Source organism: Electrona antarctica, assembly GCF_951216825.1.
Source record: "Electrona antarctica genome assembly, chromosome: 20".
Taxonomy (NCBI): Eukaryota; Metazoa; Chordata; class Actinopteri; order Myctophiformes; family Myctophidae; genus Electrona; species Electrona antarctica.
Window position 1 is genome coordinate 33,417,316 of NC_136801.1, and position 15,289 is coordinate 33,432,604.

General features: G+C 44.3%; 1 pseudogene across 1 annotated transcript; it reads left to right on the forward strand.

The window, feature by feature from the left end:
* Window positions 1-6,661: 6,661 nt before the first annotated feature.
* On the forward strand, window positions 6,662-12,213 carry LOC306913267 (extracellular calcium-sensing receptor-like; annotated as a pseudogene). Its single transcript has 9 exons — window positions 6,662-6,693; window positions 7,156-7,446; window positions 8,570-8,656; window positions 8,900-9,169; window positions 9,602-9,808; window positions 10,092-10,367; window positions 10,774-11,001; window positions 11,091-11,214; window positions 11,300-12,213. The product of its transcript is annotated as an extracellular calcium-sensing receptor-like (transcript).
* The last annotated feature ends 3,076 nt before the right edge of the window (window positions 12,214-15,289 follow it).

Genomic DNA, 15,289 nt, shown 5'->3' on the forward strand with positions numbered 1-15,289 from the left:
TGGTTTTCTGGACCCACTGAAAAATCGGCCATTTATTTTTCCCCATAGAGATTTACATCAATATTTATATCAATTATTTTAAGCCTATAGAATCAAGCCATCCAGGATCCTGGTAAATCATGGCCATAACACCTTTGATTCTGTGAAGAAAGAAAAATGAAAATCTGTGCACCGAGACACAGCTCTGATATCAACGACCCCCAACATGCACTCCATGTGCAATGAGCGAGAATACCGGACCCACACATTGACTATATGGGAATCATGGGAATGGAATGTTTGTCAGTAAAAGCAACAGCATGGTGCAATTTCATTCAAATCTACGCAATTGAGCGAACCCTTATTCATCAGGAGGTTCCGGTTCTTAGTTGCCATTTAACACAGTTAGCATTTCTGTAACCTGCTCCCAAAATAAAAGCTTAGAACACTCTTCACCAAACAAAGCCATTATAAAATACCTGGTAAGAGAGAGCCTCTTGTGACCTCTTGTGGCTTATTGCTTCATCAAAACCCTCATTTTTGTCTACAAAGCCCTAAACGGGCTGGCCCCCTCCTACATCACTGACCTCCTATCCTATCCCCCCTCCATCAAGACCTATCAGGTCAGAAGAATGCGGTCCCTTACACATTCCACCACCAAAAAAGAGGCTCAGCGGCGACCGAGGCTGTCGCAGCCCCTACACTTTGGACATCATTCCCCTTGCTGTTAGGACTGCTCCCTCCGTTGAGTCTTTTAAATCACAACTTAAGCTTTTGAATCCCCCTCATGATCCTGCACTTTTATTTTTGATATTATTTTGCTTTAATTGCCTGTTGTTTCATTGACTGTCTTATATTATATTTCTGCATTGTATTTTACTGTATTGTATTGTACTGTATTGCTCTTTTTGATATATTGAAGCACTTTGGTACAATGAGAGTTGTTTTTAAATGTGCTATACAAATTAATTTGATCTGATTTGATTTGATTTGACATAACAGGACTTTGATATAAAAGCATTGTTGACGTATGTTAAGCCCTGCCTCTTCTTCTGCCTCTGCCTTGCTAGGGTGTTGATGTGTGTTGAAGGTATCGATGATGTTATGGCATACGTTGGCTCAGGGGATGGCCTAACACTGTGTATAAAAATGAGCAACAGGACAAAGTGTTTGGAAAATGGGTTAAACAGAGGAGGTGCAGTCATGAACGCTTCTGAAGTTATACAACTGATTCCATATGTGTACTTGTGCTTGATGTTGTTCTCTTCATTCTCTCCTTTGTCTTCCTCACCTTCCTCTTCTTGTGAGTTACAGGCACAGTTTAAATTCAACAGAATTTACAAGGCTGGGGACTTTATTCTGGGTGGCTTGTTTGAAATCCATTTATCCTCTGCCTTCCCTGAGCTGTCTTTCACCTCCAAGCAACAGGATCTCATTTGCTATGGGTGAGTATTGTAATGTGTCTGCCCGGCCGGACACATTAGGAGGCGACACATGACTGGTTATGGGGACGGACAGGAAGTGGAAGCTGTCAGTTTTACTGTGTTATTGTGGGCAGCGGTGGAGCTCCCGGTTGGCGCGCAAGCCATGAATACACTGTGATGCTAACTAAATAAATATACGTTGGAAATACAGCACGCCTGAAGGCTGTCTACTTGTTGTGTGATTGAACGGCACGTTACAAATTGGTGGCAGCGACGGGACGTTCTAATCTACGCACTACACAGGCTCTAGCTATAAGCTAAGAAGCTAAGCGGCTAGCGAGCCACGCACGTCTTCGAGGCAACTTGATAACAACGTACGTACAATGCCAATGGTTACGGATGATGATGCGTCGGAGAACGCAGCCTCTTCAACGGCACCGGCGCGGGATCGACGCCCGGTTGTTATGCCAGAACCTTTTGATGGAAAAGTGGGCGAGTGGACTGCCTGGATAGAGCAGTTTGAGTTAGCTGCTGAGATTAATGGTTGGAGATCCGCCGAGTGTCTGAACTTTCTAATTCTGTCACTGAGGGGATCGGCCAGGATCTTCTGCAGCAATTTACCACAGGATCTGAAAGGGAACTTTACAGAGCTGACTGAGGCTCTGCGGAGGCACTTTGAACCACCGGTGCATGCTGACTGGAACCGTGCAGCTTTTCTGGACCACAGACGGAAAGCAGGTGAGGACCTGAGAGATTTCGGCTATGATGTGTGTCGACTGGCTGCTAAGGCGTATCCAGATTACAGTGCATCTACTCGTGATTCCCTTGCCCGTGATCATTTTATTGCTAATATTGGGAATGCTGACATCCGTGTACACCTGCGCAGCAGTAAACCCAAATCAATGGAAGAGGTTATGGCCGTGGCAGGTGAACTGGAGCAGATAAGGCAGCTTGAGGGCCAGCAGGTCCCCCACCACAAGATTAATGTGTGTGGTGCTGCTGAAGATACCACAGACAAAATTACTGTGCCTAAAGAACTGTTGGAGTCACTGTGTGAGAATGTTGCACAGTTACGGACCGAGGTGAGACACCTGACCGACAGGGATGGACGACAAGTGATGGGAGGACCGACAGGACCCACTGGAGGAGGCGGACGCCGACCTGCCGGTGAGCAAGCACAGGGGAGAGGAAGATATCGTTTCCCGGGGAGTGACCAGACGCAGTCTTCATCGGTGCCCAGTAGAGCATGTTGGCACTGTGGATGCACCATGCACATGAAAAGAGACTGCCCATATGTGGCCAAGGACGCCCAGGCGGCCACACAGGATCCTCGTGCCACAGTAGCCTCGGGTGTGGTAGGAGAGGGATTCTGCATACAGGCCAGCCTCGCAGATGTGGAATACGAGGTGATGGTGGATTCCGGGGCCCAGGTGTCGATGGTGCAGGAAAGGATATGGAGAGAGGCGACAGGAGGCAGGATGGACTTGCTGAGACCTTACTACAAACCCATCACAGCAGCCAACGGACAGCCTCTCACTGTGATGGGGAGGTGGTCTACTGTCATGAACATTGATGGACTGAACCTTGCTGGTGACTGAACCTTGCTGGTTGCCAGCGACGCTGACCAACGTGCACTGGTAGGAACTGATTTCCTAGTCAAATATGGAGCAGTGATTGACATGCAGAAACGTGTTTGCACCATCCTGGGTAAGCAAGTACCTTTGATCTCACGGGGAGGGACGGGAAGTGTTTGCAGGGTGGTTGTAATGAGTGATGTTATAATTCCTGCCAGGTCTGAAATGTTTATTCCGGGTAAAGTGGAGGGTGCTCTTAACATTGAATGCACAGAGGGTATCATGGAACCATGTACTGAGGTCACAGAGAAAAACAGTGTCATGGTAGCCCGTAGCCTGGGCAGGTCTGATAAGGGGAAACTACCTGTGCGTGTGATTAATTTATCACCTGACCCCCAATGTCTCAGAGAGGGTACAAAACTGGGTGGGTATTCCATTTTTGCAGAGGGCTGTGAAACGGCAATCATTGCTTGTTTAAGCGATGAAAAGCAATCCCGAACACCCACTCAGCAACCCAAGTGGGAAATAGAGTCATTACTAAAAGTCCTCAATCTTGATGGTGAGCAGTTGGACAGAACCCAGTTCAGGATGGTGATAGAAATGCTAAGGGCACATGCTGGTGTGTTTAGTACTGGGGATTTTGATTTGGGCCGCACAAAGCTGAATAGATACAGGGAACACCAGGCCAATTAAGCAAGCTCTGATGCGGGTTCCTGTCCATCTGCAAGCAGAGTTTGACAGCCATTTGCAGAGCATGTTAGATAGGAGCATCATTCAGCCATCTACCAGTCCATGGGGGGCACCTGTGGTGTTAGTGAGAAAAAAAGACAATACAATTCGGTTCTGTGTCGATTACAGAAAACGTAATGAGAACACAGTGAAGGATGCATATCCGCTTCCTAGAATTGATGAGACGCTGGACTCTCTGGCTGGTGCCAAGTGGTTTTCCACTTTGGACCTGGCCAGCGGGTACTGGCAAGTGGACATGCATCCTGAGGAGCGCTGTAAAACAGCATTTTTGACCAAGAGGGGGCTTTTTGAGTTCAACGTCATGGGTTTTGGATTGTGCAATGCACCGAGTACTTTTCAACGCCTCATGGACCTGGTGTTGGCTGACATGCAGTGGACAACATGTCTGGTTTACTTAGATTACATAATTGTGGTGGGCCGGTCATTTCAGGAACATATGTCACGGTTAGAGGGGGTCCTGAGCAGGTTGCAGCAGGCAGGCCTTAAAGTGAAGCCAGCGAAATGCCACCTGTTTAGGTCCCGGGTCAACTATTTGGGGCATATTATTTCGGCAGAGGGGGTGGCTACTGACCCTTCCAAGACAGATAGTATAAGGTCTTGGCCTACACTTCAGTCAGTGACGGAGACTAGAAGCTTTCTAGGGCTTGCATCATACTATCGCCGTTACATAGACAACTTTGCGCAAATAGCTGAGCCACTATATCGGTTGACAGACAAGGGGAAAGTGTTTCAGTGGACTCTGGAATGTGAGTCTGCTTTTGAGGAGCTGAAATCGAGATTAACCGCAGCTCCTATATTGGCCTTCCCTGACCCAAAATTGGGGTTTATTTTGGATACCGATGCATGTGACACAGGTATTGGCGCTGTCCTATCACAAAAGCATGACAGTGGAGAGAGAGTTGTAGCGTATGCCAGCCGTGCCCTGTCGAAACAAGAAAAGAGGTATTCTACAACTAAGAAAGAGCTACTGGCAATGGTTGTGTTCCTGAAACATTTCAGACATTACCTGTTAGGAAGGAAGTTTTTACTGAGGACAGATCACAGCTCACTGCGTTGGCTCAGTAACTTCAAACAGCCAGAGGGCCAATTAGCCAGGTGGTTGGAGCAGCTCGACCAATATCACTATGATATAGTTCACCATCCCGGGAAACTGCACGGTAATGCAGATGGGGTGTCCAGGCGGTATACTCAGTCAGATAGCACAGGACAAGATGATATGGATGTCACACTGTCAGTGGACTTAGATGGGCCACAAGAGGTCACTATGGCACCTGTAGCAAGTGCTGATTGTCACACAAACATGGACTTCCTCATGGAAGCACAGAATAGGGATCCTGTGATTTCTCAGTTGAAGGAGTGGAAACAGTGGAATAACACTGAGCCTCCTGCTGAATTACTTGCAGGACCTACTTTCAAGCCATTTAGGCAAGTCTGGGGTGCATTACACATGAGAAATGGTGTATTGTGCTTAGAGAGTCAAAATTATGGGACGGATGAAACTATATGGAGGGGGGTGGTTCTAGAGGAACTAGTCAATATACTAACCTTTTATGCACAATGACAAAACTGCTGGTCATCTAGGAATAGAAAAGCTCACAGGCAAAATCAGAGCTAGATTTTACTGGCCAGGCTGGCTGAGGGCCATAAAACAGTGGTGTAAGACATGTGAGGCCTGTGCTGCTTACAAATGTAAAGGTCCTTCCCCCAGAGCACCAATGACGAGCTCTGTAACAGGCCGTCCATTTGAAAGGATAGCCATAGATTTAATGGGTCCCTTCCCTTGCACGGTGCGAGGCAATAAGTACATCATGGTTGTAGCAGACTACTTTTCTAGATGGGCAGAATCTTATGCCATACCTAACCAAGAGGCTGTGACAGTGGCCAAGAAACTGGTGGAGGAATGGGTGTTGAGATTAGGTGTCGCGCGCACTCTACACAGCGACCAAGGTTCCAATTTTGAATCAAAAGTCTTTCAGGAAATGTGCAAATTGCTACAAATGAATAAAACAAGGACCACTCCGTATAATCCTCAATCAGACGGGTTAGTGGAAAGGCTAAATAAAACCATAATCAGCATGCTTAAAGTTTTTGTGGAAGATAATCAGGGCAACTGGGATGAGATGCTGCCATATGTCATGATGGCATATAGAAGCAGTGTTCAGTCTTCCACAGGGTTCACACCATATAAGGTGCTGTTTGGTAACGAGATTACTCTACCTGTTGATGTAGTTATGGGAACACAAAAGCAGGAGGCCCAATATGCGAGTGAATATGTGCAAAAGATACAGGGTTATTTAAGCACAGTGAGGGAGGCTGTAAAGAAAAATCACCAAAGGGCCACAAATAAACAAAAAGAGTACTAAGATTTGAAGGTAACCCCTCAAAGATATGAGGAGAATGAGTTTGTGTGGCTTCGTGATTATCAAAAGAAGAAGGGCCTATCGCCGAAGCTCAGGAAGAAGTTCAAGGGACCCTTCAGGATAATGAGAAAACTGTCAGATGTACTGTATGAGGTGGTACAGTGTGATGGTCCTTACAAAGCTGTGGTACATTATAACAGACTGAAGCCATACATGGGAAATACACAGAACATAAGATCAAGGGAGAACCAAATGACAAGAGATGATGATGAGAATCCTGATTTTGTGTTAACTAATGATTCACAGATGGGTCAGGATGCACCAGGGAGAGGCAGGAGACAATGTGCCCGAGGGGTGCACACCAGGCTGCCACTTTGGGCGAGGCCTGTAGCAAGGGAAATAGAGTTGGCAGCAACCCAAGGAGAAGATGTGTACCCTGGGGATTTAGGGGATGAAAACAGGGTGCGGGGGAGAGGGACAATGGTAACACAGGGCCCTGATGAGTCTCCCAATTTAATTGAAAGGGAAAATACGTGTGACATGAACAGGAGACAGGTGGCTAGGCCACAGAGAAATGTCAGAAGGCCAGTTTGGCAAGAAGATTTTGTACTGAGGTAAAGAGTACTGTGTTAATGAAAATGTGTATTTTTGTTTCATGGAAATGTGTTTTGTTTTGTTTATTTTTGTATATTTCTGTCCGAACTTTGTGATGCCTAAGTGATGTTATTGCAGACTGTGTGTTCAATCTTAGAAGGGAGTAGTGTAATGTGTCTGCCCGGCCGGACACATTAGGAGGCGACACATGACTGGTTATGGGGTTATGCGGTGGAGCTCCCGGTTGGCGCGCAAGCCATGAATACACTGTGATGATAACTAAATAAATATACGTTGGAAATACAGCACACCTGAAGACTGTCTACTTGTTGTGTGATTGAACGGCACGTTACAGTATCACACATAAAAAAGCAAGCAAGAGAACATTGTTTTAATATAGGCCTATAGCATCATAGGATTATTTGATGTAGTTCTACAAAGTCGTCAAGGTTACTGTGGAACTTTGTCTGTTAGATTTGACATTCCCGGGTTCAGAATGGCCCAGACCATGGCTTTTGCCATTACTGAGATCAACAGAAACCGCAGCCTGCTACCCAACGTGACTCTGGGATACAGTCTCTATGATAATTGTTTCACACTTGGAGTAGCATTCCGTTCAGCTTTGTCATTGGTCAGTGGGAGAGAAGAACAATTTCAACTGAATGAGGGCTGTGTTGGCTCCCCTCCAGTGCTTGGAATAGTGGGTGACTCTCTCTCAACACATTCAATTGCCATCTCTAGTGTATTAGGTTTAGAGTGTCCTTGGTAAGTTTTTTTCTTTCACCATCACCATATTAATTTTGAATAGTGTTTTTTCGTAACAAAGTATAACCTAGTGATTGATTAGGTGTTAACAACACACCATGCAAGTTTTAACAAACCTTGCATGGTGTGTGTTTTTAGCCTTGTGTAGCGATGGTGATATCACTGTGTGGCAATATGCATTGCAAAGGCAGATGAAGGCTGGGTATGCGAGGCTATAGTGTGTTTTGTTGTGTGTTGAAGGGTTCGTATACGTGTTTGTCAAAAGACGGCATTGTGTTTCTGAACCAGGCCTCCTGATGGCTAAAGCTGCCTCTGTGTGTTTGCAGCACACAATGCAGTCCCTTCTTTTTTTTTGTATGTGAAAATGCAAAAATAGCTGATCTACAAGCTCAAAACGCGTTACACTGCGACGCGTTTTGAGCTTGTAGATTGGCTGTTTTTGCTACGACTGTAATATGCAATGTGACCCTCTGGAGTGACTGTATAAATATAGTGGCCCTCTCCATCTTCAAAGTTGCCCACCTCTGATGTAAGGGATAATGTAATGTGATTAACCACCTCCGCTGTCGCGTCAGTGGTTAATCAGCCTGAAGGTGATTTATCTATAAACAATGACCACTCAGCCATACATTATCCCGCTTATTACACGGCTACTTAATACATAAATTAATAAATTGACCCAAAACAAAACAAAACGACTCATATTTCCTTGCTTACGGTAATGAAAGTATTGAAAGTGTCGCGCTGGCCGGCGTCTGCCCAGCTGCAGCACAGTCGGAAAACAAGGAAGTGAATTGATCAAATAGAATCCATTTTCGGGTACTGCACCGTCTATTTCTCGCTGAAATGGAGAGCAATGTTTTGCTGTAAAGGACACTGTGTGTGTGTTTACATCATGGCTGTCATGTTGGAAACAGCAGTAAATCAGCGGAACATAGCAGGGGCTCCGAGGGTTTGTTTTGGCAACGGTGTGTTATAGAGCGGAGCAGTCATTATCCAGAAATAACAGTCCGATGAATTCGGCGATTGACCAATCAGAATCAAGCATTCAACCAAGCCGTGTAATAAAGAATTATAGTACCGTATAGGTATATTACAGAATATATCTTTTGTGTATTTTCAGGTAAGTTACTATTCCACGTGTTCCTGTCTGAGTGACCGGAATAAGTTCCCATCTTTCTTTAGAACAATCCCAAGTGATGCATTCCAGGTGAACTTCTACAGACAAAACATCTGTTGGTATCAAGTAGTACACATCACTTCCCTTTATTGATATTGCATATCGCCTCTCATTTATTTGTGTATAATACTGCTGGAACTGAAGGGCTAGGTTTAGGGTCAGCATCAAAAGAAAATTAATGTGGGTTATACGCAGGAGATTCACTGATTTTACACTACAGTATGTGCATAATCAAACTAAGCAGGTCTTATCCCACCATTCTTCATCCATCAGGTCCAAGCTATGCTCCAAATTATAAAGCGTTTTGGGTGGACCTGGGCAGGACTGCTATTTAATAATGATGCCTATGGCCGAAATGCTGCCCAGTCATTCCAGTCTGACCTGGCCCAGTCTGGTTTTGGTTGTCTGGCATACGTGGAGGTTCTGCCCTGGGACCACGACCCAGCTGAACTTCAGAGGATTGTCACTGTGATGAAGACATCCACAGCTCGTGTGGTCATTGCCTTTGTACATGGGACCTTTATGGTTCATTTCATGGAGGAGGTTGTGGGAAAGCAATTTAACCACTTTCTAAATAAATTAAAATAATAATATAATAATATAATAATATATTTATATATATATATATATATATATATATATATATATATATATATATATATATAGCCTAAATATGTATATTATAATTTTTCAAGAAATTAAGAAAACATTATATTTTTAAAACAAAGCAATACTGCCTCATCAAAGTTGGTACTGTGAATTTATATTGTATATTGTCAGATACTTACGTGAGAGGGGGAGAGGTGGTGGAGACAGACAGACAGACAGACAGACAGACAGACAGTTTGAGGGTCCAATGGAGTTAGCTGGTTTTGTCAGAGGCACTTTTTAATACTTTTTATTTGAATTCGTTCAATATTTTTCAACACACAGACATGAAGGGTGTTCAATAGCATTGATTTATATACCGTATAGGTGGTAAAGCAGAATGTGACAGGTCTGCAATGGATGGCCAGTGAGGCCTGGACAACATATCCTAAGCTCCTGACTCTAGACTTCATGCCGTACCTGGGAGGCACCCTGGGCATTGCCATCCGTCGTGGAGAGATACCAGGTCTAAAGGACTTCTTGTTAAAAATCCATCCCCACAATGACCATGACAACAGCCATGAAAATAACATAGTGAGTCTTTTGTTTCATTTTTTAAACCCATTATGTACGGGATCCCCTTTTGTAACTATACCTTTCAGGACGGGAAACCCCTTTGTGTTAGTTGTTGCTATGTACAGTATATAGCAACATATCTTTTTGTCATTTTTAATTCATATTTGATGATTTTTTTTTATTTAAAAGGCCTTTTTATAATCGGCCTCAGTCCTAAATGGGTTAGGTTGCAATGTTGTGTTCATTCACAAGCTTTGTGCTTTAGAGAATTATGCTTTAAGTTTTCACTGTGTTTCTTCAGATGAGGCGGTTTTGGGAGCACACATTTCAGTGTAATTTCCCCCCCCTTCCGTCAGAGTGGGTGGATGCTGGTGGAAGGGTGTGTACAGGACAAGAGGACCTAGCAACAGCAGAAACCGCACTTTTGGATGTATCTAACCTCAGGCCAGAGTACAATGTGTACAAGGCTGTGTATGCTCTGGCCCATGCCATCCATGACATGTTGCAATGTGTGCCAGGAAAAGGGCCTTTTATTGGGGACAGCTGTGCCGGTTTGCGGACAATACAGCCATGGCAGGTGTAATGTCATTTCACAGGTTACATATGTTTCTAGTTGGGTTCAAATTTAGACTAATAATGATTTAGGTTTGGCTGGTGTCTGGGCCAATCTGACTATATATACAATTTGGATCAGTTCATAACAGCAAAAGGCCAAAGGGTGTACACACAAGATTACTAAAGACACTTGTCATGATGGGGCGGAATAATTATGAGCCTGCAGTAGTCATTAAATTGTTAGTTTTAGTTGTTTATTATCACACAGTGGACAGTTGTGATAACCTGATATGCAGTAGTGTCTGAATAATTTCAAGTACAAATTGTACATCAAAATCTATTTCCCTTGTCTATGTACATTGTGCAAGTAATATTTTGAGCAGCTGCTCAAAACACACTTTTATAATTCTGCTCATCACCATGTCTAGCTTTTATATTACCTGGAAAGGATCAACTTCTCTACACCATTTGGTGATCACGTATCGTTTGATGAGAATGGTAATGCTTTACCAATCTATGATGTCATGAACTGGGTGTGGCTCCCTGATGGAAGCACAAAAGTTCACAATGTAGGTGTGGTCAAGAAGTTAGTCTCTGCAGGTGAAGAACTCATCCTGGATGAAGACAGAATCTTCTGGAACTTTGAATCTAAAAAGGTCACTTCAGCTTTCTATAGCTAATGCTGAGCTGGTGTGAATGTAATTCAGTTTGCACAAAAATATATCATTCTGAATTTCCTCTGTAGCCACCTCGGTCAGTGTGCAGTGAGAGCTGTTCCCCCGGAACCCGTGTGGCCAGAAGGAAAGGGGAACCTGTCTGCTGCTTTGACTGCATTGCTTGTTCTGAGGGAGAGATCAGCAATGAGACTGGTTGGTTTACACCATGTAGTAATGTACAGTATCTTTAGGACAATACTGTACTTGTCTGTCCCTTTAACCTTGTCATCTTTGTTAGACTCTACAGAGTGTACCAGTTGTCCAGAGGACTTCTGGTCCAGTCCCCAGCGTGACCACTGTGTTCCTAAGAGCCTGGAGTTCCTCTCCTACCATGAGGCTCTTGGTATCTCCTTGACAATCATCTCATTGCTGGGCACACTTATCTGTGCCATTGTACTGGGAATCTTCATCTATCATCGAAGCACACCCATGGTGCGCGCCAATAACTCTGAACTTAGCTTCCTTCTCTTGTTTTCACTCATACTTTGTTTTTTGTGCTCACTTCTGTTCATTGGCCGTCCCAGTCTCTGGACTTGTCAGCTGAGGCATGCAGCATTTGGGATCAGCTTTGTGCTGTGTGTCTCGTGTATCCTGGTAAAGACTATGGTGGTTTTAGCTGTATTCAAGGCCTCCAAGCCTGGGGCTACAGACATTATGAAGTGGTTTGGTGCTATGCAGCAGAGAGGAACAGTTCTGGCTCTTACTTCCATCCAGGCAGCAATCTGCATAGCCTGGCTTGTGTCTGCCTCACCAGCTCCTCATAAAAACACACAATACCACAGTGATAAGATAGTCTATGAGTGTGATGTGGGATCAACAGTTGGATTTGCAGTGTTATTAGGTTATATTGGTTTACTTGCACTCCTGAGCTTCCTCCTAGCATTCATGGCAAGGAATCTTCCAGACAACTTCAATGAAGCCAAGTTAATCACCTTCAGCATGTTGATCTTCTGTGCCGTGTGGATAGCCTTCATCCCAGCATATATCAGCTCTCCAGGCAAATATGCAGATGTAGTGGAGGTTTTTGCTATTTTAGCATCTAGCTTTGGAATTTTGGTGTCACTGTTTGGACCAAAGTGTTATATAATGCTTTTGAAACCTGAGAGAAACACTAAGAAGTCCATCATGGGTCGACGTGAAACCAAGACGTAGAAGCACGAATTCAATGAATTTTCACTTTTTCTACCAGATTAAACTAAAAGCAATCCAGTAACACATCTATTATCTATCTAAAGTTATATCTATCTCAAAGGCTATACGTTTGTTGATGTTAGACCTATGTATACTATATACCTTAGAAATATTACCTGTATTATAGGTAAGAGGCAAATTAGCTATATAGATTTCAAATCAGCGAACGCACACTAACATTATTTACGAAAGCATGGTTTCAATTAGTGAAGGGAACTGCCCATAGATCCGAAGTCCCGTTAGTCCGAACATGCATTAAGGTTGGCGAACATGCACTGCTAAGCCCCTTTCCCTTTGTGACATTTCATTCATGGTCAAAATGCCTGAAAATCTATGCTTTCATTCATTATTTCATTTGTATGAAGGTTTCATGAAATTACCGACCAATATGTGCACGTTTACATCGATATGTATTTCCCCCCACTGTTACGACCCTTATTTCTTTTTTTTAAGATATATTTTTGGGCTTTTTCTGCCTTTATTGGATAGTGTACAGTATGGTGATAGGAAATGGGGAGAGAGATGGTGGGGTGACTCGGCAAAGGTCGTCGAGATCGGGAGTCGAACCCGTGGCTTAGCAGCCTATAGGTGCCCGTACCGCTACACTAGCCGCCCGGGCCACGACCGTTATTTCTAGGGGTGTAAAGGTCGCAACATAAACAAACAGGACAAAGGACTTAAAACTGTATATCCATTTATTTACACAAAAAACAAATAAAAAGGTTACAAAAATATATGAATTGAAGATGCCTAACCTATAACAGCAAACAACTAAATAAGGACGCTCAGTCAAAACAGAATCATCAAAAATGTGTCTCTAAAGGCTTGGTTTGGGTGGGAGGACAGAGGAAATGAGTCTCTGCTGCTGTTAAACAAAAGTGTTTTAAATTAAATAACCCTTAAGACTAATGTTTGCTGATGATTGCTGTACGTTCCGAAAGACTGAGCAGGCCATTTCTAGACATACTGTCTGAACTTTATGATTTTTGAACTAATGAACTTGCTGTTTTAAGTCAGGTGTCATTACATTTATTTCAACAGTTTCCTTCAATCATAAATCAATCATTATTTTATTTATATTTAAATAAAACTGTGATGTCCAACGTATAGTATGATGTTTTTTATTCAATTATTTCATTTGGGGAAATAAATGTCATTATAGCTGCTTTCTGCTGCACAGCAATTGCACACCGCAGCCTTTTTGTCAGCAAGGTGGTAACTAGGTGAAATTTGTCATTGACAGCCCATACATCCAAACAGAAAAGTCCTATCTGATTGTATTAAACAACGTCAAACGCACCAACATTGTGTTTGTGTTTACACAATGCTTGTGTTTACACAAACACTCAAAGCTGGGCAGCCCCTCAAAAATAACTAGAGGAAGATTGACTGATTGAAATTTGTATTTCACAGTATGAAGAATGGGTACATTTCAAATGTACAGTTCAATACAAAAAGTTGAAGATAGAACCAGAAAAAGCACAAGGCTAAGGGTCCTCCATTTTCATTAAGTTGAATTGAATGACTTGCAAATTGAATGACTTGCAAATACGTACAGATAAATGAGGAACGTTTGGTTACGATGTAACCTTTGTTCTCTGAGTGAAGAGACTATCTCTCCACCCAACATATTTCATATGTATGGGGAATGACCCCACCTCACTCGTGACGTGGATATCTCTTTAAGACACACCAGTTGTACTGGCACGCACAGGTATATAAGGCCCAGGTGTGCGTGATTACACTGGTTTACTTGATCGACACCGCTTCTGAGCGACATCAAGGTGGAGAGATAGTCTCTTCACTCAGAGAACAAAGGTTACATCGTAACCAAACGTTCTCTATCGTATCGAGACTATCTCTCCACCCAACATATTTCATATGTATGGGGAACTCTGTAAGACACCTCGTGAGGAAGCGAAGCAGTCCCAGAACCCCGAAGACAACACCAGTGGGCTCCGACCCAGCACATACTGAATTTTGAATTATTTATCATGTATGTTCAATGTAATGTATTTACAACCCCTGGAACGGCCGGACAGCCAGACGCCATCCGCCGCCAAATGCTCAGGCGCTAGACGCCACCCAGAGCCCGGCCCCGCAAGACACTAAGGCCAGAGACCACAGGGGTGAAGGGCCGCCCAAGCCAGCCCACCAGACGCAAGGCTGGCTTGACTGGTGAAGGTGACAATGACACCCACCGCTGAGTAGCATGCGAGACCAACTCCCCGAAGGGAGCGAATGCTGCATGTTCAGCCGGTATAACCGGGTGAATGTAGACGGAGTAGACTATGTAGACGGAGTAGACTATGTCGCCGCTGTGCAGATCTCTGTCAAAGACGCACCTTTCCGCAGCGTCCCCAGGTGGAGTGTGCCTGCCCTCCAGGCGGCACTGGTACTCCTGCCTGTTTGTGTGCTGGATAACCTCTGTGATCCATGCACTCTCACTTGAAGCACTCAAAGAGCTGGTCCGTTATTCTGTGGGCCTTGTGTGGCCCTGACGTCCGACTCTAGTGCTCCAATAGGGCAGAGTGGGGACCGACTCCATCTCTGTACGTCGACTGTCTGTATGACGACGGTAGGGCAGAGCTCAACCACCTGATTGAGACGTGTCCTTTTGAAAACATTGGGGATATTGAGCTCTGCAGGCATAGGCCTGCAGAGCTCAATATGGATTGACAGAGCTCGCAACTCCCCCATTTCTCCTTGCAGATGTGACGCCGACAAGGCTGCTGTCTTGAGCATGTCAGGCTCACTGACTAAAGGTCGTAGAGCCTCCAGGGCTAACTCCAGATGGGCCTGATTGGATCCCTAACCTGAGCCCCTCTGAGCCTCAGGGAACCCTTCAGGAAATGCTCTTCTTTTCTTTGTAACGAGGTTACTGCAGTCTGCAGGGCCTGCGCCCCCGCTCAAGTCAGCCTGCCGAACACTCGGTCAGCTAACTGTTGAAGCCCTGTTCTCAGAACCAGAATGATCCTTATTGTCGCATCACAGTTTTACAAGTAAAAAGTGGATGGCCTTCGTTTTTGTGCATAGT